Here is a 27,702-nt window from a genome sequence, read left to right on the forward strand (position 1 = left end):
TCAAGTACCTCATTTGGTGAACAGCACTCCCGTGTCTCCTCCAAATATTCCTAAGTGCCACCAATACTGCAGATATCGTGGCTGCATAGATTGTAACTGAGAATCCTCCCTCTCATTCCAGAGCCATTCAGAATATAGCAAGCCACTGTCACCAATTGAATATAAGCATATCTAATTCTGCCAATAAACTACAAATTACACAGTCTCAGAACTGTTCCTTATGACACAATGACAAAACACAGAAATCCTGTTTCATTTTCTGGTTAAACTGCTGCTGCCATTGCAGGCATCATTCCCCTGGACTACTTTGGAGATTCTGATTCTTTTGGATACGAGATACTGCTGCCAATTTGAAAGAGACATAAAAGGACCTCTGAAGTCTCTGTCCATGTCTTTGTAATACATGGAAGCAATGAAGACAAAGTAACTAGAACACCGGGTAAAATTCCAGGAAGAGGGCTGTGACAGACAGCCACACTTTTCCACCCTAGTCGAAATTCCAGATTTTGCCTGGGATTTTTATTCTTATTACTTTCAACACAGCTGTTCTTCACTGAAGCCATTCTAATCTGTTGTTTCACTCTCCTTACTACTTCTCGTTTCCCCTGCCTCAGTTTTATTGACTACTTTTGGCTTATCCTGGATTCCCTCTCTTATTCGAGTCATTTACTGTGTTTTTACAATTCACCACTTCTCTCTACCCTTTGTCTTTACCCTGATGATTAAAGTCTTCACATTTTTATGACTGAATTCCTTTAGATGTTACTTAAAGAATTCTGCAGTCAGTTATGAGAAAACATTGATTTCAGCTGGACTCAATATCAGTGTTCTTATCAATATCTATCTTGTTTAGCACAAGATCAATTTTTCACCCCAAGGGAAAAACAGATCTTAATGTTCACCTGACCTTCAAATATTTTATGTATTTCATCAGAACTACCTGGAAGCCTCATCACATTATGGCAATGGATGTAATGGACTTAAAATATAAAAGCAGTCAGAGTAAAATAATTAATAAGTAGAGAGGATGTGAGTTAGCATAAGAAATAAACCGTCACCCATAACTAGATGAGGATTCTCCTCTTTTCCACGAGATGCATGTTAGAGTTTTTCCAGATGGATGTTATGTGAAAGTCCAGTGAGCAAGTTGTATTTGTTATCAGCAATTATCTGGTCACAACTGACACACAAGATGTAGTCTTGAAACTGAAGAGCCCAGTATATAGAGGCACAAAAAGCAGTATTAAGTTGGCTAATCAACTGATTTCTCTCTTCCCACACCAAAAAGAAATAAAAATGCCTCTTTACATATTCTCTGGTGAAAGTAAAGAAAACCCTCCAAACTTTTTAAAACGAAGACATCTTCAAATCTTTAACACAATGGAGCAGCTGCTACTGAGTTTCCTTGATGGGTATATTCTGTCATTAGGGAAATCAGAGGCCCTGCTAAATACCTTTTTTGTTTGGTTGTTTGTCAGTTCAAATACTGATTAGGTTCTCTGACAACCACATTGTTTGTTTGCAAAAATACAGAGGGAAAAACCTTCAGTTGCAACTTGCATTCTGCAGAAGCAGTGCATAAACTCAGAGATATTTTGTTAAACTCATTTTCAGTAGGAGATTTTACCATTATTTAAAAAAGCAATGTAGAAAAGCCCGACTTAGATGATTCTTTCAGTATCACTGTGCAAAAATGCTATAAAATCTATTAAATGATCTAAAATATCTAAAGCAGATAGTAAGCTTGCAATTTTTACTCAGGAAATATTAACTGTGCAATTAAAGTATGTTTTAAGGAAAACAATACTGGGTTCTGAAACTAAGCATAGTATTGAAAAAGATGAGTCAGAGCATGAGCTATTTGACAAAAGAAAGTTCAACAAAGACGAGTTTGTGACAGAAGGGTGAGGGCCCTTTTTTATCTTACCATAGCCTTGGATATAAATCAGAGCTGACCGGAACAATAGTATTTACATGGCAAGCTGTGAAAGCCTAAAGAGAGATTTCTCTACCTTCATCTGGAAAAACCCACATCCAAACACACCATCTGCCATGGCCTGCCCAAAGCCAGTGTATCGTTGAGTGCTGTGGACATCCACAGACACCACCAGCATGCAATTATCTCATACCTTGCTCTACTGAAATTCAGTCAGTGTAGAGTGGGATGAGTGAGGAGACACATTATGCATGATTGCACACAGCCACATCCTAAACAATTCTTTTTAAACAGCAATCCCAATAATAAACTGGCTTCAGCTTATGGAATACATAAATTTTACTGACAGTTAAAATAGAAAATACGTAAAATTATCTGGACATCATTGTTTTTATTTATAATTTAACTAAGAATACATTCCACATAACATTATAAGTACCAAAGATGCTCTGAATGAAATTTTGAAATTTCTAGTGGCAGAACTCTGATACAGTGTCTGCAGCTTGTTAAAACTTTTGTCAATATATTAAAATTTGCCTCTGCAAAGATAAGAAGGACAGAATATCAATTTAATGCTGAAAAAAAATCCCTCTTATTTACTTAATTTATGCATTATTCTGTGTCAGCCAGTGATCATAAATATATGTCTATACAGTCTGTCCCTCAGCAGGGGAGAGAGTGAATAACAGTGTTGCCGTTATGACTTCTTGTGAAAGAAATGTGTGGTTTACAAAATTCATTATAAAAAGCATTGAAGCATGTTTCCAAAGAAGGACTCTGAAGTGGAAAGAAGGTAGGATATTATACCAGCTGAAAGTTCCATAAAACAAGGTTCTGCACTCAGAAGGAGTTGTATTTGTCATTTACCTGCAACAGAGAAAATGGAGATAAAGAAATGGAAAAAAAAGTGCTGCAAGAAGAGCTCAGCTGTTCAGAACCTTGAAACAAAGACATTGAGAGAAAGGAAATGGAAGATGGCAAACATGGTTGAAGGCGGGGTGAACATCAGTGATACTGAGAGAAGAGTGAAAGAAGGCAATGACATCTTGGTTGGACTGATGAAAGAACAATCAGAAACAGAAAAAGAAAGGTGAGAAACCTCCACAACTTGCTCAAATCAGCTGTGTAATTTTACAATTAGTATAGGAATGGTTTCCAGTGTGTGTCCTCCTGACTGCACTGATCAGTTTAGTTACATTATAGGTTTCCTCTAAGTCCACCCACCACATCAACTCTTTCTGTTCCTCTTGAAGGACAACGGTGAGATCTCTACATTGATTTAATGTATCACAGATGCGGCATGTATCCAGGTTTTGGAGCTAAAAAGCAAATACTTAACCAATTTTTGCCATTTCTCCTCCAAACCCTACAATTGTGAATGTATTCTTCATATTTTTTTTCAGCGTTTCTGAGAAGTACCATCATTATGCCACCTAGAAAACCGCATCTTGAATTTACCCACAGCAATAAAACCAGAGTGGCAGCAATGCCATAATTTTCAAATGCCTCTATCTTGACCTAAGAGTAGGATATAGTCTTTGTCAGGTCAATACTTGACCTGTTTGTGAATCTCAGCAGGAGTCCACAGCAGTGGCCATTGAGAGGATGATTTCAGGTGCAAACATCTACCTGGTTTACACTAATACAGTGTATTTCACAATGAGGAAAGGATGATTTTTTGGGTAGTCAGAACAATAAGGTACAAAGCAAGACACAACATTTTTTAGGAGTTCTGTTTTTCTGATTTCATTTAGCAGACAACATACGTGTTGCGTGGAGATTTTGACAAAATACAAACCAAATAATCTATCTGCACTCCTTACACCACCTCTGTTTGAAGAATTACATTCAGTAAAAGTGTTGAAAAGCAGCTAGAGATGTCAAAAACATTTACAGGCTAAACAGATCCCAGCTCAGATAACTCCATTTCAAATAATCTAAATTCATCCCCATTATCACTTAAGTGAGCATTACGGCTGTTAGCAAACCCTACACAAATATTCAGATTTTTGTTTTTCCTGTCATGCTGAAGGTTATCTCCCCAGCTGCTCTGAAGAATCAGGTGACAACCATTTCCCATGATGCTTTAAGGGCTGTCAAACTGTCCATCAAACTGTCACCTGACCAATCGTTCCCATGGTTCTTTTAGACTTCTAGTATGATAAATTGAAAGGCACTATTATCTGCCTGTTGTGAAGAGGAACTGCTTAGGCTTTGATAAGATATCACTAGTCCCAGGTGAGAGGAGGCTGACAGCACATCAAGACAAGAAAACACATGGAAACAGTGAACACAGGAGCAAAAGGTTTACAAACATCTGTTGTCATTATTTATTACCCCTTTCCTTGGTTTTAGCTCTACCCTTGTTCCATGTCAATTTAAAAAGAAAGACTTTCTTCTCAGCCAATCTTAACTGCTGCTATTTTTAAACCAGTTAGTTGTAGAATGAGAAATGTTTTAAATATGAAAGATATCTTTAATAAAAGGTTGCATTAGCTACCTTTTCTGATACATGTTGCTTTTACCATCATTATGTTTGAAGTTTTATATGATTCTCATGGTGCAATTATGTCATAAGAAAACGAGAAACTCTGTAAGATATGAAGACTTTTTAAGCTCCACAGTTATTCTCTCACTGATATCTTGAGGCCAATTCACAGTTTTCCTGCTAATATTTCAGATCTGTCCTTATACAAGTATCCAAAATTAGCTGAAGATACCTCAGAGCCAAAACGATATATTGTTATTTATTGTGTGTTAATAAAAAGAAGCTGGTTGCTAACATCACCACCTTGTGTACAAATATTTGTTTGCATGCAGTTTTAAATGAATTTAGGCAGTTCTGTGATTTCCTTAAACAGCACTACAAAACCTCAGTTGCATGAAAGAACATTTAAATAATTTTATCATTAAAATTAAAAATATTTCAGCCCTTCAGGCTCATTTAATTATAATCTTATGGTCATCTGAATTAAGATTGACAGCAAGGTCTTGTACTCTGGACAAACCCTATTCACTGGAGTAAACATTCAAAAATCCACAAACTATTAATAGAGGTAAAGTTATTAATTAATGTATGTTCAGCTAATTTCTAAAGTCTCTTTTGAGAAATGCTAGATTGTTACATTTTGAGATACTTCCAACTTCCTCACATTTTAAACATACACCTGATTTTAAAAGTGGAAACTCAGTTCATCCATGGTTACAAAGCACCCCTGATCAATAAGCACAGTAAGATACTCCCTTCATGAGACAGGTGAAAAAGGAACAGCTATAGTAACCAATGAACTCCATAATATCAAGTTGATTTGGACAGGATGGTTTATTCTATCCCTTTTCATGTAGAAAATCAGTTGGTGTCAAGTGTGGTAGCCAGAGAGGAAAAACAAGAATGAAATAACAGGGCATTTTCCCACTCTCAAATGAAAAATTCTACTGAGCTAAAATATTCTCTCGGTTATTGCTGACCTGCCAGCACACACAGCAGTGCTCTCTGGGCATTTTTCAATAAGAAAAGCACATGGTCCCTTTCTCTAGGTCGTTATAATGGAAAGACATAGGAATATTGAAAAGAAAGAGACAAAATACAGTGAGTGGTTGAAGTGGTGGCTGACTATTTGGATAATCATGTTATATTAAACCCATATTTGTTCTGTTTTCTCTAATCTTTGAAGGAAGAAGCACAAGTGCGGAGGGGGAAGGGACTTTTCACACAGTATCAGGAGTAAAGTATTTTGTGTATAGACGCCAGGTAGAAGAAGCTGCACTCTGCATATGAGAAACTGATGGGCAAACAAGTGGATGTGATTGGAAAACAGCAGCTAAAAAGGGCAAGGCACAGTCATGAAGGACTCAGCACATGGACAGAAAGCTTCAGGGTGGTGTGGGACAAAGCTGTGAAGGGTTTCAAATGTAGGCACAACTGGATGACCTTAAAAGTGGGTTTGCACAGACAGGTAAGACTTCAGGTTAAGAGCTGACATGGCCAGGAGCTCCACCGAGGAAGAAGCTAAAAATGTACACTACAGTATTTTGGTACTACTCTCAGTACTGTCTTTAGTATTGATCCTGCACTAAGAGAAAGTCTCTGTCAGAAGCAGAAAGTCTTCTGCAAACAGAACATTTTAAATTGCTTAGATAATGTTCAAGTCAGGCTTAAATTGTGGGACTGTAAAATATTATGGAGTTATAGATTTTTCTCCACTGATCATTTAGAGTTTGAAGACAGAAAGCAAACGCATGGAATACACAACTCTACAGCTTACAGTATTATTAATGTAATAATAAATTAATTATGTTTACAGTGAAGAGCTATTAAAGGATATAATCCACAGTTCTTTCTTAATAGCTTGGTTATACCTTGCTCACAGCTTGTTGCATTTACCTCCTGATAGGGAGTTTTGCCTACACAGACTGTAAATGAAGAACAGGCAGGACTGTGGGAAAGCATCTGATCTGAGCAGCTCCTTACTCGCTGCCTCACCCACTCTGACAGAGTCCAGTATTACAGTTCTGCACCTATTAGAATATGCAGCCCTTTGCAGTAGCCAACATATGCTTAATGAACCATGACAAAAACATTATCTAATCTCTGTTCTATATTTTATTTCTACTTTACATGTTCTGTTAATAAATATAGAAGTGTTAACAATATGATTAAAAACGAAACTGATTTATTCTTCCAATGACAATAATTGCATTTGCCAGCACTGTTGACATAGCACAGATTACTGCCTGATAGCTGCCAGAATAATGCAAAAGGAAGTTAAAATAGGAGAGAGATGAACAGAGAGAGGTAGAAGGGCAAAGAAATCACTGACTGTAATGGTTGAGAAAAGGTTGGCTCAGGTCAGCCTGAAAGACAGGAAGTGGCATAGAAGAGACAGTACTTGATTATAGAAGTTGAGTCTTTTTAAGATATGAGAAAAGTTCATGGGAAACTCTCTTCAAAGGTCAACCTATGGAATTTAGGTCACACAGGAATACTCAAATCACTCATTTTCACCATGAGTTTTCTTAGTCCTAATCTCTGGGTCATTCTGTTGTGTTGAAGGGAGAGGATGCTTGGCAGTGGAAACACAGAGCTTTCTCATTGCACTGGTTATACTGTGGCCATCACATGTACCAAAATAGCAGACTTGGATCAACCTCCAGTTTGGGATCCTGTTTCACTGTTTTGTGGTCTAAGATAGTAGAATCTCCTTCTCTTTGGAAGAAAGAGCCCTGCAGCTCACAGTGTTTTTACATGAACCCTCCCACTGCAGTCCCCTACCTGTGACAGGAGGAGACCAACCATCTCTGTCAGAGGTATTTCACAGTGGCTTGAAAGGACAATGCAGTGGCTGTAACCAAGGGTACAGACAGCAGCACATTATATCACTGGGTGTAAACTCACAGGATACCAACTGGTCTTTAGTTACCACTTACCAATTTGTTTTTCTTTTGCAGTAAATGCAAGGTAGATTGCTTATGTCTCTCTGGACAGGAGACTACTTTGACTGACCTCCTGTTTACCATGGATGGTAAAGCCTGGAACATGGTCAGACATCTCAAAACAGCTGACACACCCTGGTTTGGTATTTCTACTATTTTTCCAATACCTTATCATATGAACACATTTTTATTTCCACATATCCCTCTGGATTTACAAAACCTTCTGGGCTTCTGGAAGCCCACGTGTGCATCTAGCTTGTGCTAACAGAGTAGAGTAAGATGCCAGCCATACCATGGAGGTGGGCCAAAATCTTGCAGGAGAAATGGTAACATCAGTGAAAATATATGAGAATAAGGACTGCCATCCTAAGTAACCTAAAAACCTCAATGTTACTACTTTTGAAAGACTCTCTCCTTTTGGACCTTGGCCCTGCCTATGTGTACAAGTAACTGAATGGAGGCCAATGTAATGGGACTACTCATGCATAAAGCTAGTCACATGCATTAACGCTGGCAGGAACAAGGACTTTCTTTTCATACTTACACTAGAGGATAGTAAAAGAAATGCTGCTCAAAGAAATCCATCAACTAATTCAAACTCTAAGCTAGCTACTTCAGAACCTAGTACAATGGCCACACTCAATGAGTCCATTGAAGACCTGGAGACGAAGTAAAAACAGGTTTCTTTTTGAAGAACATTACGAGATCAATACAGTGCCGTGGATATTAGGAAAAGTCACTTTAATAAAAAGGAAATTGCACATATTGTAACAAAACAATTGCTATTTGGAAGGCCCTGAAAAAATGGAACAATGTAATATGATATTTCTTAACTTCATTTCCCATCCATTGGAGAAATCATAACAATGAAGTTTTCTACATAAGCAACTTTATGAGCTGAAAGAAGAGAATGTATAATTCCTTTCCATGGACTAAGCCAAAAGAAATGAAGAAAAAAATTGATTCTTCTCTGTTAGCCTCCTGTGTAAAATTTTTCTCCTTATCATCTCATCTAGTCATATCTTTCTGCAGTTTGAATTACCCTCTTTTCCTCAATCTGGTAAGGCAGTGAAAGGATGTTTGTTCTGCTAATTAACTTTATTACCCTGATAACTCCCTGCAGCCTTTGACGAAAACAATTACCGTTCCTCCTTTTTTTTTCCCTACTGGCAAAAAAAAAAAAAAGAAAAAAAAGAAAAAAAAAGTCGACTATTAATTAGAAACGAGGCCCCGGTCCCTGCCATGTTAGCCTGCCACGTTCTCAGACCCTCGAGCGGGATAGCATTACATTGTCAGTAGTAATTTAGCTCTCATCTGTCTCTGCTAATTATTGTCACATTCATCAAATTCATCAACAAAAGTGCTCTCAGAAGGATTGCATATTTGCAGTTAATACAGCATAAACTGGTATTACCCATCACCACATTTGTGATGATGAGAGGGACACAACTTATTCATCCCTAATTAGAGCAAGCTGGGTAATTAATTATACATTCCGCCTTATTACTTCTGAGTTCCCAGATATTGTTTGTCTAAAAAGGGGGAGAGAGAGGAAGAGAGAGAAGCCTGAAAATTAAAAAAAAAAAAAAAAAAGGGAAAAAAAAAGAAGGGGGGAGAGAGAGAGGAGAGAGAGAGAAATGTGTGATGTGTTTTGTCACATGTGCTATGCCATAATTCCCACCTGACAAACTAGCTGAATCAGTAGAAAATTGCAAGTTGTCAGCAGCAGAATAAACTGCTGTAATAGCTGATTAATGATCAACACCTGTGACAGGTGCTACACGGGACTGTAAACTTGGTGTGATTAACAGTCACCGGACGAATAAATATTAGTGACAGTCAGTGGAGAGCGAGTTTGTGTGTTTTAACAAATCTCGCACATTACAGTTATTGATATTTCCAGTGTAGGCATTTTCTTTTTGGTAATTATCTGACAACACTGGAAGAGTGTTTTAATCTACCATGTTTGTTTCTCTTCTGTGCATTCAGAGTTCAAAATGGTGTATCAATGAGATGACCCAGCGGAGTTCAAAACTGCACACAAATTTAGAATAGTCACAAATACTTTGTTCCATGTCCAGCTCATAGCAACACTGCCAAATATTCTTCCAAGGTACTTAAATACACACATATATAAGCCTACATTGATAAAAACATAAGTATTGTATAAATATACATATATATTTATAGAGAAACATTTTCAAAGCCTGTAATTCCAAGAATCAACTCTTGAAAGTTTTGTTTCTTATGTCAGTGGTTATGACATATGCCTGACTGCTATGGGAAATAAGAATTTCTTTCATTCCACCGTCAAAGATGCATGAATCTCTTCTGAAGGACAACTTCATTCTCATTAATTTAGACTTACAAAATTCCTGTAATAATGGGGCATGAAAGTTATCCATTTATGTGATTGCTCTATGCTCAGCACAGTAGTATCTAATCGATTCCCAGATAGATATAGAGAGCTATATCAGGATACTCTTTGGATTGCATAAACTACATTTTTCATCCTCGTGCATGGTTACAGATATGCTGATTAGGTAAAATACATATTCTTATGCAAAAAGGCACGTATTAGAAAGTGAAAAGGCATGAACACAGACTCAGAGATGCTAGTAAATGCAGATTTTGCCACCGATCCAATGTTATTCTCAAACTCTAAACATGATATAATGTCACTGCCTTCTTCTAACAAGTCCTTTACCAGGCCAAATAAAAATAAAACAAATCACAAGTAATGACTTCAGAGTTTCCCAGGTACATGTGAAAGAATCCAGTAGCTGGTCATCTATACCTAATACATCACTCTGTCCACATGACAGCTCAGCTATGTTATGCACTAAGATTGGTCTGTTAGAAAAATAAAGCTCATTATTTTCCTCAGAACAACTTCTGGATACAGCCAGAAGTAATTAAATAATTGTCATTAAATACATCCTAAATACAAAGATTTACCTGTATCATGTAGCACATCAGAAAACATGAGAAGGAAAAAAAAAGGCAAAGAAACTATTGTTCATGTCAGTTCCTGGAGAGAAATAGCAATATATATCCTTGCCTACAGCACAAAATATTCCAGCCATTTGAACCTTTAATGGAAAACCCTGAACACACGGAACTGGCCTGTTGCTTCTCCTACCAGACTCACAGCCACACATCCATATCAACCAAATGAATGGTTTTTTCCACTCCCACGTTTTATAATAACAGCAGAAAAAAAGGCTTTCATTTCTTGGTCTAATCGATTTCAAACCTGCTTTTAAGCATAAACTGTTCCACAATCTCTTCTTTCAGGTGAAGACAACTGGGGAAGGGCTTCATGAAAGGGTGGCATTTAGGTCACCTGAGAACCTTCCAGTATGAAACAATTTCCCATGAACTTCCCAGTCATTATTTTACAGTTGAAATAAGGATAGTGGAGAAACTTAAGGAGAAACCAACATGAGTAGTAGCTCCATAAGCCCCAAACTTGAATAACAGTTTAAATATATCTAATATTTGTTCTTTAACAACAAAACAAAGGTGGGAATAACCTCCAGCCTACAATTCATGAAAACATTTCTATTTTTTTTTACCAATGTGTCATTCAATTCCCCATTTTCTTTTATTCCTGCACCAGAAATGTAAAAGCCCTGAGCAATCCATTTATAAAAATGCACAGAGATGAAAATACAGTTTGTGGATAACAGTTTGTTAGGTATAATACTTTTGTCTTCTGATTAATCTTCACCGTAGCAAACTGAGACACAGAAGTAATAGCTTGAAAGCTTTATGCAAAACATATGTAAATTTATTATGCTTTAGTACAGATACATCTGAATAGGCAGCAGTGCAGTGAGCCAACAGCCCAGGAAGGAGGCCAACCCCACATCCAGATGCCACTGATAGAGAGACACTGTGTGGCATCAACACTCCCAGCTGCCAGGCTCACTATGCATTTTTTACAGCATTTGACTGTAGCAGAATGAGACTTTGCAAAGCTCTCTACTGATAAATAATAATAACACAGAGAAACAATTTCAGGGAGTATAAAAATCTAACAATAATAAAAACATTCCCTTAAATATTTTCCTACAGGAAGTGGCTAACTACCTGGAAATTGCATTACCACTTTATTGAACCAAGGACAGAGCCAACACAAGGCTCAAAAATTATGTTGAATTTGTTAATAATTTTTTAAGATGATTTTGCATCTTTCAATCCTATGTTTCATGTAATTTTATGAAATTTAATCTATTACGAGCTCTATACACAGAAACTTAAATTTATTCTTTAAAATGAAGGATGGATATAAAACTCAAGTGAAGGGATCAATTTGCTTTAATTTGCTGTGCTTTGAAACAATTTGTAATTTCAAAAAAATTATAAAAAGAAAGTAAAATGGAAACTATCAGAAGACAATAGCATAGTGAATTAATCAGGTCTGAGACTAGGAGAAGAGGAATTACTCATTCCTCTGCAAATTACAAACCTTGTCATTAGTTTTCACTTAATATGTTGCAAATCTGATTTAGCAAGTAATTCTCATCCATTCTTTTAAGTAGAATAAGATAAAAAAAACACCCAAAGCAAATTTTACCAGGAAATCAGCCATTGATGAACTATCTGACTCAATTTAAATACAATGAATTTGAGATTACAATTCAATATCACTGTAAGTCATACTGTTCAGTCTATGAATCAATCACGAATAGGCTTCAAGACAGATATGCCTTTGTTTTGCAACAGTTCACCAAAATTTTTAGAGTAGCAAATTTCATAATGGAATTTCAGATCATTCACTGATCTGAAGAACATACGTTAGCAAATTTCACATGGAATGTGTATCTGAAACAAAACCACTGAATTCAAAAGCAAATCCTTTCTAATCTTGTAAGTCACACAAGAGCAACAAAGAATTACCCCCAAAAAATTACAGTCAACTGAAGATGATCTTGACCCAGATCTACAGCATTTGGAAACTGCTCTCCTTCCATTAATTCTCAAATGTGAGGAAAAACATTTGTCAGAGAAGGTTGGTGTCACAAATCTTAGAAATCTGTTAGAAATTTTACTCGCTTTTCGCAGCTTTTTTCATAGCTATTTGTAACACAAGAGAGCAAGGACAACCAGCATAAAATCAGAACAGGAGGAACAAGCATAGCCCTCATTCTCTTCTGTTCATGTCACCATCTTTACCACTTTAAAAATGAAATAAAAATAATAGAAATTACTAATCATTAAACTGTATTGTAGGACATCTTGGCTTTTTGCACTTTTTCCTACACTGGTAACTATGTAATTTTACCAGCATATCAGCATCACATATGCATAAGACTTCCAAGATATTAACTTGATTCCTTTGTACAACTCCTTTTCAGGAGTCATTTGCAAAGCATCTGCATCCTCTAAAGGAAAAAAAAACCCATGCAATTCACCTGATGAAGATAGAAAATTATAATTACAGACCATCCAACAATTTTGATAATTTCAGCAAGACAGCTTGCTACAAACCACGTCTTTTAGTTTACAACATGCTACAGAGCTGTTTCTGTGGTGCTGAACTGCACAGGGAGGAATCAGGAAGAAAACCCAGCAGTTTTGGTACAGGCTCTCCTGTTCCCAAGACTTTACTGATACTCCTTAGGGGCTGAAACCTCTGGGAGGTGGGAACTCACTGGTCTACTTCACTGTCAATAGCAGCTTTTCAAGTACATGTGCACGTAGAAGGTCATGCCTTCTGTTTCTGAGAAAATCTGAATGAGTGGATACATCCAAACTCCACAGAAAGTAAACACTGCAGGAATACATGATGCCACTGTGAAAAGGCAGCTAAGGGAATACCTCTGGGGCAGAAACTTTGCCAAACTTCTGTATTTGTCAAATGGCTGCCTACTTTGTCTACAGAACTCCTGAGCATCTCAAACTTCTTGAACAACCTACTATTTTCCATCTTAAGAATGATATTCTTTCCACAAAGGAATAAGTATCTAGGAAGCTAATAGCATTTTTTCCCATTTGTGATTTTTCCATAAGAAAGGATGTTTCCATGTATGTTAATGTTCAACTTAAGGACTCCTAACTAATTCAAGTAAAGAGAGAAAGTCCAATATATTATCTAATTTTGAATGAGTGGTCATTCCCAAGACAAAATCAGATTTTAGGATCCTTTAGTATTTTTCTGTATCTTTTCTATCTGCACATACAGGAACGTTGCCTATAAACCTTTGACGTTGAACATTCAAGGAAAGATTTTTAAACAGAAGGATCAGCATTTCCCCCAGATGTCCTTATTAAAGAGATGCAAATACATTTTCTTTAACAGCAGCATTAATTGCTCTACAAGCTTCAATATAAGTGTCATCACTGATGGATCATTCAAAAAGAGACTTGCACACATGAAATGCTCATCGATGGAGTCAGCAGTTCAACACACGAGAAATGGTACAGCAGACACACGACATGGCACTGGCAAAATTCCTGGTGACTCTTTGCAGGATTACTAAAATGGCAACTGCACATCTCACATTTAGAAAAATACAGGAAACAGTAAGTGACCAAAACCTAATCTTAGTTACACCAACATGCCCTGGAATAATGCCACTGACTTCAGTGAATTATTCTGGATTTTCATCCACACATCTAGTGCTCTTCTCCTAAGCAGTAAAGAGCCCAAGGAGACAAACATCAACCTCTATGTGATAAATACTCCCCAAATGATACTTCTTTATAATTCTTCAAACAACTTCATTTTCTCGATACCAGGATGAGAAAAGCATTGTTGATGAAATGGGTTTTCCAGAAGTGAGTCATGTTGAACACTGCAGGAAAAAGTCATCTGGAAGAATGACTAATGCTTTGAAAAACTAACTTAACAAATATTGATTATACTACCATTTTTCGGAAACAATATTTTTATGAAAATGAGTATATGAATCAATGGAAGCTGAGAAAACAAAAATAAAATAGTATTTATCTGCCATATGGTTGGTGTTTATGTTTAGATGACGACATACAAACACCAGACAAAATCAAACTGCAAATTGAAAAAAGTCCTCTAACAAATCAGGAAGCTAGATCAGGCAAAAATATAGGCTTTTGCTATTTTAAAGCATGTTCTTCACCTATTCTTCCGACCACAGCACCCGCTTAGAACAACAACATTTATATACACAGAAATGTAAAAAATATTAAAAAGATTCTATGTGTACCTGCACATTTACATGCTTGTTTTCCTCTCCACCACTATTCTTTGCCATTAATTCTTTTTTTTCCACTTAATTAAACTGCAAACTAAGCAGGATAAATGTTCTATTCTTTCTCATTACATGTTTCTTGAGTAAGTAGCACTTGGATTTCATTTTGACCAAGGATTTCTCAAAACTTTGTTGTATAATAATATAAGGATGTGGGTGCAGTATTAAATAGTTTCCCTAATACGTGTCCAGCATTAGATTTTAACTTCATTTACAATCACACTATAAAAAGAAAACATGCCAAAGAAATAAAAAAACTAACGTTGCTTGGATTATAATTAGACTTAACCAATTACTATTTGTTTTAAAATCACTAATATATGTAAAACACAGGAAGTTAAAACAAATCCCAACCCATATTTTAATGGATATAACCTCTTAGCATTGAGACTTATAAAACTTTGCAAATATTAGGAGCCAATTTGGGTCCACAAGTTGTACAGGAACACAAGGAGCCTGAGAGAAGACACAAAGAAACAGGACATAACAGGGAAGGTGGTCCCTGAGCCAGTCCTTGCACTGCTCTGGCCAGGGAGGTGATGGATAGGGAAGGATTAGACACCCCTTAGACAATTCTGCACAGAAACTGTTGTTTATTCAAAGAGAAATACATTTCTTCTGCCATTTGAGGCACTTCAAGACCTCCATGTATCCTTGGTGTTTCAGAAACATAGTGGGTTACAAACACATTTTGGACTGCATTTCACCGGATGCCTAAGGTGAACTGTCTTCACTTTCATAGAATCTCTTTTTAAGGTTGCCACAATCATTAACATCACATTTTAAACATACTGCTGGAACAGGTTTACAGGATTTAAAGGAAAGTTCTTTTAATACTGTTTAAGGATGGTTTGCCTAACAAAATATTAGCAGTAAAAGTTTGGTAGAAAAAAGCATTTAATTTTAAGTAGTAGAATACAAAAATTCAAATGCCATATATTGTAATAAATTACTAAACACCTTAAGATATCTTGGAATGTTTAAGAGAAAATATAGATAAAAAATGAGATCCATTTAAACCTCAATAAAAAACAAAAAACCTGTCGGCATTATTGCATTCTCTATTTTCTGAAATAACTTCCAAATAATCACGCTAAATTTTGTTAGAACATTTTTTAATAGCTTTCAAAATTGAGTGTTTGTTTTGAAAGTAGACATAGCTGTGGTTTAAATCAACTATACCCAATACATGCTTTGCAAGCATCACATAAAGTTGTCTTTTCTGACTGTAATTCCAAGCAACAGTTTCCAATTGCATTATTCCTTGACTTATTAAAGACCAAAACTAAAATGTGAGTAACAAGGTTCAGCTGAGGGATACACAAGAGGTCAGCCAAATCTCACCTATACCACTATTTTCCTCTACCCAAACAAATACCAATTTTTCCTCATGAAAGAACACGGTCATAGGAAGTTTATAATGATGCTTAAAAGCAAACAAATGATTGACTAGCAGCAGCTCCTTATACTTTAGGACTCCTAGAAGAAAAGTCAACCTCCTGGGACACTGTGAATAGCCACAATCATGGAGCATCTGGGGACAGGCACAAGCACCAGTGAAATCAAAGCCCTCTCCAGACCACCAACCAGCCCAGGCCTTGTGTTGGCATTCACAGCAATCTCCAGCCAGTTTTGTTTCCTGGTTTGGTAAACACCTGCTTCCAGGAAATGAATTTTATTTTTTAAAAAAATCTTATTCTAATATAGCTTGCATCACCATCACAGTTTTAAATAAGCACATATTTAACAGAGAGATGCTTCAGCTTCATTGAGTTTTCCTGAATATTCCTTATTCGTGATAGGAAAACTATAAAGTGTTAAGAGATACCATTGCAGAGGTCAGAAACTCATGGGAATGGGGAAGAAAATGGAGACAGAACTTTCCTATTCTTTTATCTGGAGGGACAGAGAAGGGAGGAAAAGTTCAGATCTGCAGTCAGATTTCCCAAGAATTCAGATATGAACAGACCTAAGGATAATACTGATTGCTATGCAAATATTATGTCTTAAGATTACGATTTGGAAAATATGACAACATAATAATGCAAAATAGGTGATTACTTTGAGTCAACTATACTCTTTGCCCACAATAAAAGGGTACAGCTAGACTTATAACTGAAATGATTTTCTATGTGATATAGAGAAATAAGTAAAATGTAACTATATAAGATTTATTTTAGCATTAATTTAATGAGCATGCTGCTCATGTGTATGTGCATATTCCAGATTAATCTTCAAAACAGTGGGATTGTTTCTCATTCTCCAATTTTTAAACCATCAATAGTTACACAAAAGCAAGTATATTTTTTCTGCTATTTAAACCTTTAGAAACTTTAGTTATTCTAATATTTAGAATATTTCTAATATTTAATTAGAGCTATTCTAAAAATTGGCACTTAGGTTTTAGTAAAATTAATAAAAAATATCTTTGGAATAATTTTACCCTATGATATAAATTAAGCTTAAATTTTTTATTTATTCAGCTGAGCCGCTGAATATTTATTCACATTCTAGCTAAAGGAATCAGTAAAAATGTTAAATATAAAATGTATGCAATTTTAAGATGGCATTGTACTTCTGAAACATTTTGGTAAGAATATTAGGAATACCTTTTCCAATGAAGACCTAGCAGCGATGTTTTGAAGAATGACAGTGTGATCAGTCAAGGAATCTGATTTTTGAATTCTTGTCCAAACAAGTCCAATCTACATATCATTATTGCCTTCTAAAAAGGGAATTCAATGGAAGCTATGCCTCTGTAAAAACTGAAGAACTAAGCAGTAGAAGGTACTATTCTAAAACTTTTAAATTTTAATGACATACAGTATTTTTCCAAGGGAACAGAGTCCACAGTTTCACTCTTTTCCTTGTTAAACTAGGTAGAAAAAAAAAGCTGATGGGGAGTGGGACACATACATTGACATTATGTTGGTTTAGAAGGTCATTCTGAATGAGGGTTCAGCCCTTGAGCCCCTGAGCAACTGCTGGAGGTGCTGAGTGCACTCATTCTTCAGAAAGCCAAAGGCAGAGGGAGGGGCTGCACAACTCCAAGATCTCTGAAGTCAGAATTCACACCTAGCCCAGATAAAAAATCACATTTATTACATTAATTTTGGTTTGAAACCTTAATTATTTAATTTTCCACAGTGAATAGTGTGCAAGTGCAGACAAAATGGCTACATCTTCCCAGCCTTCTCTAAGAAGAAAGAGCACAGAACCAACATGCAGCTCTGGTTTCATAATTTATGTAATCCATAAGAGACAGGGATACAAGGTAAGGGCCCCCTAGGCCCAGCTATGGCAGAGTTTTTTATGAATATCAGTGGCTCATGAATATAAACAGTTACAGGAAAATAAAATTTATAAAACCTAGACCTGGAACAAAAATCTCAGAGATCAACAACTCCGAAAGAATCTAGTGTCACATTCCTAAGAATGTCAGATTAAACTAACATGTGCCAGTCAATATTGGTACACTGTGACCCTTGATGCCTCCTAAGCAAAACTATTAAGTCCAACATTTTCTCCTGTAAGCACTTATCTGTAAGGATGGCTAACATGTCCTCTAAAGCAGATATTGAAACTGATTGGACAATAGGTAGATACCAGACAGGGGCCTGGGGGCCGACCTCTAGAAATAGGGGGAGAAAATCTTAATCTGCAACACAATGCAGCTCTCTTGAAACCCTATCATTTTCACTTCCCATGTGTCTGCTGCCTGACTGTGAATGGATTTGAAAAGGAATGGTTAGTGCTGAAAATTGGATCAGAGCTAACATTCTCTCATTTTTATCAGCAGCTGCCAAAGGTCATCTGACATAATAGCTGATGAATTCAAGCCCAGTGGATTTCATTTGCAATTTTCAATTTACTGAGGCCTCCAAACCCCACAGTGATAAAAGCTTCCCCTATCGTGGCCTGTCACAAACATCAAGAAACTGCACAAACCCACAAGAAAGAAATAGGAGAAAGCTGTGCATCATCACAGTTACAGATAAGGGGAACAGGAAGAAACAGTATCATGCAGAAAGGTGTGGAGCGGCATGTGTGGTTGAGTTTCTAAATGCCAATTGTAATGAAAAGACTATGAAGAGCAATCAAATAACTTCTACAGAATAACATCATGGTTCCCCTCCCCCCCTTCAGTTTGAAAATTGCCTTCTAATCTCTTGCTTGACATCCTGAAGATAAAAGTGAAAGTGAAAAAACCTGTTTATTTAGACATGGAAAGTATTGTACCGTTGATATATTTACTGTAGTTTTGATTTACAAATTCATGCTATTAAGAGACCTATTATCAGAGAAACTATGTCAGTGCAAAATAAGAAATGCTTTTGTTCACTGGCAGATGGACTGTAGATCTTTACTCCTGATCCACAGGGAGCACAAATGAACTCCATGAACTCCAGTCCATGGGTGTTGGAGGTTTCGGAGTCTATTCATCCACAAACATACATTCAAAGACTTTTCCATATGCAGAAGTTAACTACTTTTGCCCCAGATCTTTGTCACATCGACATTGCCTGGGATCCTGTTCCAAGTGATCAGAGAAAATAAATAAATAAATCCCAAAGCCCTTCATACTGCAAGAAACATCTTTTGCTAAAAGGCCAAGTAGCTCATATTCTCTACCTGTCCATGACTACAGGATGAAAGAATATGTACAGATGGAAAAGCTACTGTTTCACAGGTAAATGCTGAAAAAAGTATTTCCAGAGCAAAACACCCAATTTCAAAGTACTGATTCAATCCCACTAGCAGCAGCACTTGAGGCTACCATCTACCATGTTTATGACTTTATTTTCCACTCTACTACACATTGCAGTAGCACAAAATCTACTTCCAGTAATATCAACAATAACAATAAATCAAATAAACAGGAAACGCAAATACCACCAGCTGGAATCTACTCGGACCCAAAGCCAAGGATGTAAATAACTCAAAGACAGTTTCTACAGTGAAAAGCCCTTGGTACAACATAAAACATAAAACCAAAGGAACGCCAAGTACAGAGACATTATACAGCGAATAATGGCACATCATTCTGTGTTTGGAATAGTTCATCTTGTCTTTCAAAAATTATGAAGATCCAAAAAACCTGAATTGCTTATGATGATGGGATTCTCTATTGATTAGATGTATATAAATAAGTAGTTAATCTAAGCATTGGCAGGTAGGCTTATATAACTATTAATGCCATATGAATATTTACAAAGATATTTTTCCTTATCAAGCCTGATGATTATCAAGTAGTTTCTTGACTATTTCAGAAAGGATTTTTAAGATATGGAGTTTAAGAAACTGTGCATAGATAAAGACAGCACTTACAGGGAGAAGGAGAGTATTGCCAAGGTAGTCCACCACAGAACTGGTTCCTTCAGATGTGCACACAACAGCTACACATTGTAACAGCACTGAAAAATTTTATAGCACTAGTATGTAATTTCTTTTCAGCACCCAAAAATATCATATATTTCTTTCTGTGAGCAAAAACAAGCCCAAATATCTTATACTATAAACAGAATTATATCTTGAACAGAAGAAAAGTGGAAAAGATGAAATAAGGGTTGTAAGGAAAAGGCCATGGCTGTCTAGAGACGAAGGCATGCATTTTAGCTTTTGTTTTGTTTTGTTTCCAACATGAGCTTTTGTTTTATTGCTCTTTTTGTCCCTCTTTCTTTTCATTATGTATTTACCTGTATTTGTATTTTATATTGTTGCTAATCTCAATAATATCTGAGAATCCTTCACATAAAAAAAATAAATCAAGTTTTCAATGGACTCCATGGAGTTTAGAAATTCTTATTCTCTTGTTATACATTTATGTCACTGCTAAAATTTTACAGATAACACAAGGAAGAGGTTTGGGTCTTTTTGGTTTGGCTTTTTATTTTATTTTTCTGTGGGAATAGACAATTATTTGGTAAACAAGGAGAGAGAAGAGTGTGGGATTCACTCACGAAAGAAAATGAAGCAACTTCAGTTTATGGTAACGTGAAAAACCTGACAGGCATTATCAGCTGGGGACAACAAAAAGATAAGTGATATGGAGGAAGGATTGCAGATACTCCGAGTTCATAGATAATCAGGAAACTTAGGATCATATGAGCAGATAATATGGCCTCAGTGTTATCTGGGGACACCTCAGTGCACAGTCACCTCTGGCGGACTGAGGGCTGCCTCATCAGTCTCTTCTGGGGGCTCACTTAGAAGAACATTGGCTACCATTCCTCCATTGCCTCTATGCTCCAATATTGATGGAACTGTTTTGGAGCTTGGAAAGGGAAGAAGGGAGGAGGAGACTGTCTATTGCTGGAAAAGCCAGTAAATTCTTATGCTTAAATCATACATATTAATACATAAATAATTTTCCCAGTTCATATATAATGACAGCTATGATCCGCTCCTTTCAATCTTGTAGTTTTCTCGTACAGAACCACCTGATCTTCATTTCTTATTGCTTCTTGTATGGAATCTTTCCATTCAGTTTACCACATTAAAAAAAACAACCAAACAACAAACCCAAAACCAAACCCAAACCAAAACAACAATTGAAAAAAAAAGTCCCCAGAAGTCTCCAGACCCTCCAGTTTATATGAGAAAGGCAGGCCCTCCCAGGAAAAACACAACAATATGCTTTCAAGCTGGGATTGTCTTTTCTTTACAAGATTTACCACACCTTGTTCCAGTAGATAAATTAATACCAGAAATTAATACTAGTACCAACAGCTTTGTTAGCATTTATGGTGCCAGCAGGGAAAAAGATCTTGTCATATAACTATTCCATCCAATATTGACTCAAAGTGGTCCATATTATGTTATGTTTGGCTAACTCTCCTAGAGGGCTGCAAGTCTTCCACATGTCTGTTCAGTCATTAGTCCTTTTTTTCTACTACTATAAAGGACTACGTGTAAAAATCAGGAGCTCCCGGGATCTAACATTATCTCCGGCATGGTCAAATATACAGCCTTGACTAAATCACTTCAGCTAAGGGCTTCGATATGCTCTTTGCAAACTGTGAATAAAGTCATCAGTGCACTGGCAGAATTAATGCTTGAACAACTGATGAAGTCATATAGGGGTTAAGTATCTCCCAGCATTCATTCATGAGTGATTTGTAATGATCACAGCAGAGGCAGTTTCTGGTTTCTTCTCCTTCGAATCACTCATGTCTCAAGTTCCAGAATGGCTTCACATGTCTTTTGAAAGCAGGACACAGCTGGCAGGAAGATAATTCTTTGGGAAAAAGAGCCTTGTATTGGTGGAGTGAAGTCTCACCTGCTGAGTCTTGGTTAGAGAGAAAAGACAATGAGGGAGAAGACTGAAAATATGCAACCTTATTCATCATCACCAAGTTCTCAGTTGTTAACTGACAAGTTCATACATGAAAGACTAAGTAAAAAAACATTTGACACTGGAAAATCAGATGGTTTTACCATGCAGAATTAGCAAAGATATGTTACAGGGGAAAAAGTTATTAGAAGCATTGCTATATCTTATATAGAGGATAAAAATGCAAACATTAAATGAAAACTGGTAAGTTAAAATGTACTTTTCATAGTCAGCCATTGTGTTATGTCCACAAGCTACAGCTGAGCCGATTAGAACATTTACTGACATTAAAACAATGTAGAGTAATACATAGCTGAGGAGTTATTAGTCTGGCATAACTGAACGCATTACTTGACAATATAACCACAGTCTATTTATAGTAATTCCATTTGTATTAGAAAGATCATGCTGAAAATTATGTGATTTAATTCACTCTTACATCAACCTTTTCATTTTAACCAGCATATTACTATTTCAAAGCATTTACCATCCATCTATTTTAAATAAATCTGCAAAAAAGTTGGGGTTATAATTTGCTTAAATTCTGCTACTTTATAAATGCATGTGAAACTTTATTTACGAGTAACAATAACTGGTACTACATAGTCTGTAGTGTCCTTTCTGTTCAACTCTGAAGATGATCTGTGATCTCTGCAAGAAACAATATTTGCTTCAGTATATTTGGAGAGAAATAACAGTTTTGCTCATGGTAAGAAATAATGAAGTGTAATAAAACAGGCCCAATCCAGCGACCAGATGAGGGCCCTCACTTCCTAATGAAACAAATGACAACTGCAAAAATTCAGTATTATCTTGTAGGACCTGGCCCTGGGTACTTACAAACATGCTGTGGAAAATCTGTCTGACTTCAGCAGAGTAAAATTGGAAAGAAAACAATTTTCTTGCACCACTGTCTTGCCTGATTCAATTATCAGTGTCTGATCTTGCAAGGCATCAAGCATCCTCCTGTGAGGTCCTCCAGCTCCTGCTGAAATCATCAAAGGGAGCTGAGGATACTCACTGCCAGGCAGGACTGGACCCTAAGAGAGCAGAAAGCCACATGTAAGGATGGGCTGGCTCGAGCCAACCATCACTCTAAACAGTGAGACACTGTTAGTGACACCAGAGAGATACATTGATCTGGGATTGCAAGGAAAATGCTCCACGACTGGTGAATGTTTGTTACAGTGACAGATTGAGCTTAGATTTTACTGTATATTTTACTGTTATCGCAGCAATGGGGTCTTACAACTCAGGGCTCTCCTCCTTCGACCCCCAAGTCGAAAATGTCATTAGAAAAATGAGTTTATCTGCTTCAGTTGAGCCCTTCTATCACAGTATGCATCAGAAAAACGTGCACAGATCATCTGTTACAACTCACACACACATTTCATAATCTGTTACTGCTCCTCAGCAACCGGGATGAACAACACCATGGCACAGCCTGCACCACGGCCAGACTACCTCTGACTGTACTTGGATATTATGCTTCAGTAAAAACACACGATGCTAAAATCAAACACATATTTCACTCAGTATTTTCAGTCTTGGAGAAAAATGCTGCTAAAGGCATGACTTGTATCAACTCTCCAATTAATTTTAGGAATGAAGTTAATGTGCAATACTGTTTACAACAGTGATATTAGAAATAACAACATAAACCTCCAACTTGACAAACTTGGAAATGTTACTAATGTATCATCTAACTAATAATGCTCACCTAAAGTAAATGTAACCAGTTTCTTTATATCCAATTAAAAATTACTTGAGAGGCAAGACCAAATGCAGGTAAACATGACTCAGTGTAGGAGACTGAAAGGTTGTCCAGTTTTCTCAGTAATACTTCGAATAACTTTTACTTTAACAGTGTAAATCTTCTAATTATAAGGAAATATAGTTCAGATCTATTTTATTAAATACTCTGAGTTTTTGAGTATACAGATTTGCTATTTACCTGTGCTATAAAGTGAAGTTATACTCATAAACAAGAGTATGCCAAATTATAAGCAGAATTAAAAATCATATACTGTAATACAACAAGGAAACTCCCCAATATTTTCATTTTTCTTCTTCAGTTGTGCCTTATAATAATTTACTACATACTGGTTTCCATTGTATTAAACCTCAAGAAACTAAATAAGCAATAATATCTCAAAAATGTCTTTTTTCCCTAACTATTTCAACATACTTTTTTAATGCTACCAAAAAAGATAATTTCACACAATGTAGAGTCCATTCTTGAGTCAAATCTTGAAGCCAAAATATCAGTTAGAGTTGCCTTATTTCCATACAGGCTATGACAATAAAAGTATAGCAACTTCTCAAACGTATGTGATTTATTATTTTAGTAAATAATAACATTTCATAGCACTTTACAGAAGTGGAGAATATAATCATTTTACAGGTGACAAAACTGAGTCTGCAAGGAATATAAAGTATTCAGCATCACTTTATAAATCCTTAACTGCAAAGTGAGAAAAGTAACAATCGGGTATATTATTAAGCTATCCTTCTTCCAAATTACAATTATAGCTGGAAATTTTAACAAGAAACACAAATTATGTGTTTTTTTCCATCAGTAACATTTACTTCTATTACAAAAAGTTTTGCTGGAATGAAAACATCTAGATTAGGGCTATAGCATATGATTCACATCTCCAAAAGCTTGAGAAAAATTTAGCCCTTGGTGAGAAGCCCATATATTTTCACGAGGGCAACATGAATTTTTCATTTAACAAAGCTTTTTCATCACTTATGGAAAAAATTAGAAAATCAGGATTTATAAGACAGAACTTTTCTTTGGAAAAACTAAGCTTTTATTTGGCTTGGTGTCTTTTTTTTTTTTTCCCCACTAGAGACCTTTCAGAGATTCTTTTATAAAAAAAAAGTAAGATGTTGCCCTTGGTGAATTTTAGTGGAGACCTCTAAATTACCTCTGGATTTTCTTTTTTCATTTAAGGCTCGCTTATTATGATTATTTCAAAATATATAAATCTTTAGTTTTTTGTTTTACTACTCCATAATGGTAAATGGTATCATTTGTATTTGAATTTTTTTTGTTCCAGCTTTGCCTATGAGATTTTGAAACACTGAAACAGTATACAAGATCTCACGGAGGTTATTAATAGAAATTGTAAGTTTCTTTAATTTCCCATTGTCAACCATTAAGTGAGTCATAATATGACAATCACTAGTATAGATAGGACAGACAGAAAACTTTTTTAACAGTCAATTCCCAAGTGTTCAAAATGTAGAGAAATGCCAATTCGGAGATTATCCAGTTAATCCAGTGAGACAGTAAAGGACTATGAAATGATCTTACTCTAAGTGTACCAAGATAAGTTGTAAAATGCTGACTTTTAACATCTGCTCTGAAATACAATGAAAGTTGTTTAGAAAAGCTGACAAAAGCCACTATATCTGTATGTGGCACATCGTTTTTGTTTATCTGTATGCATGTTGCTGACATGAAGCACGTCATTGTACCTATACATAATTGCATAAATCATGAAAGACTACTACTAACCTTATAATCATGATATTTAAACATTACAGCTGCTTTCTCATTCCCACAATATAATGACTAACTGCCACTAACAACTGATTATTATCATGAAGGCTGGGGCAGCTACAGCCATGAATCCAATTCAACAGTGCCCAAAGAGGGTAAAGTCCTAGTCTTATTGAAATTATTAGAAATAATTCATGCAAATTAATCTCTCTCACTGGCAAGAATGGAGTTATAAGTACTAAAAGATGCAAAGGAGAACTTCCTAAACACGTAGTATGTATCAAAAGATATCAGCCCAGTGACAGAAAGGGGAAAAGTTTCCCTCTTTGAAAAAGTGAAGTGGGTCAGTGTAGTTCAGGATCCTTTTTACACTGGCAATACTAAACTCTCAGCATTATGAACAAGATCCTTAGATCATGGAGATGAAAACTGACCACATTTTGATGATTGTAGAGCTTAGGTTTCTCAAAAGAGCTAAACTACAAGAGATAAATGATGGCAGAAATGTTCTTGACCAAAGTCTGAAATGTAATTACCCAGTTCACAGCTAAAGTTGTTCCTCTGAAATACCAGTCTGAGGAATCTGCCATCAATCACGTTTTAGGACCCATTTGTCTTTGCCAGAGTATAAACTGTTGCCCAAAGTTTACAGCTGTTGAACACAGACATCAAATCAGTTTTAGTAGGACCCTGCCAAATGGTGGAAGCTCAGAGGATACACTACAGAAATATCCTTGTACACTTGCCTTGCTCCTCTATTTCTCCCTACATATTGGACACAGCAAGCTGAGCACAGCAGGCCCCAGGTTGGCCCAAGATGTCCTTAGGTAAATCTCTTCATTCACTGAAGAGCAATTATTTTTTTTTCTGGCATATTTTCTTGAAACAGTCCACCAGAGAAAGTGATAGGAATCTATTTATGAATACCAATTTTTTCAACACTTAAGATTCCATCTACTTTCCTATTATTTGTGAGCTCTGACAAAGCACAATGACTCACACAGGACAGTGACATGAGACCTGCCATCCTTCTCAAATATATGATCTGCACCTACCCCCTTTGTCTCGTGGAGTAGTGACCTATTGCAACAAAGATCTTTGCAATAAAAGCTTACTTATAAATCCATTTCCCTAAGAAAATAGAATTCTAAGCACCCTGAGTCTACATTTTGTTAGTCAGCTTTACTTATTCATTTCATTGAAAATATAGCCTATTTTGGTTTAACTTTTTCATTTTGGTCTCCCTTTAAAGATATGCTACATGTAGTGTTTATCTTTGATCAGACTTATTCAGCAGATAGTAGCAGCTTTTGTTTTCAAAAAGTGACCAGAGAATTGGTTTGCTATCAAGTGTGTAGTTAAGACGCCTCATACAGCTCTGTTTTTCTGTACTTCTGTCATTCTCTGCCAACTGGTACCTCAGTCTTATTGGTATCCAATAATAAGCCCGATTACAGCTAGCCCTAGGAGACATGACAAAAAGAGAGTCCTCATCTTGCATTAATTGCTCGTATTGAAACTATGCCACATCTCTCGAAGCTAGATGTTGCTTAGTATCCCTTTGATATGATAATGACATGCTTCTTAGCAGATGAATATGCAAATTAAAAGCAGTAATTTGGTGGCATGCACCTGCTGACACTGCACTACTATGCTTATGTGCTCCTCTGTAACACTGCAGCTACACAAAAGCATCACAGAGGTAAAATTAAATTCTAATGTCGTATATATTAAACAGATGCTTCCACTTTTCTTTGTATATCTACTTTTTACAGAATTTGCTATTGGAATCTCAGTTCTCCCTTCATGCAATTAGTGGACATTTATGTGTCGTACACAGAAATGTACTTGGAGCTATTTAAGGGCTCTGTTTTTAAAGAAATGGTTTACATGAACTGCACTCTCAAAGAGATTTTTTTTTTCCCTGTCTTCATAGCAAAGAGGCAGAGGATTTTAATCTTGATGCACAAAAGACCTTCATTCATAAAAGAAATGCATACTTGAGCATGACAGCTTGCAACAGAAAATTTCTGCGGTAAAGATACTGCAGAGATACACTTACCCAAACTTTCTGACACTGATTATGAAAATTCTCCAATAGGTTCTGGCAACAAGCTATGTGTGTTAATCACACAGAGCCAGCTTATGCCCTCAGGTATGTCCTTGAAGTTTTCTTATACATGAGTAAGGTGCTGAATATGAAAGTAGAATTCGGTTCCAAATTGCCAAGCCACTCACAATCACTATTACG

General features: G+C 36.3%; 1 protein-coding gene across 3 annotated transcripts in view; it reads right to left on the minus strand.

The window, feature by feature from the left end:
* LOC113968679 overlaps positions 1-27,702 on the minus strand; it is a 279,507-nt gene that overhangs the window by 104,761 nt on the left and 147,044 nt on the right. The gene's annotated exons all lie outside the window — the stretch shown is intronic.

Source organism: Neopelma chrysocephalum, unplaced genomic scaffold, assembly GCF_003984885.1.
Source record: "Neopelma chrysocephalum unplaced genomic scaffold, ASM398488v2 Primary Assembly neopelma1_69, whole genome shotgun sequence".
Lineage (NCBI taxonomy): Eukaryota > Metazoa > Chordata > Aves > Passeriformes > Pipridae > Neopelma > Neopelma chrysocephalum.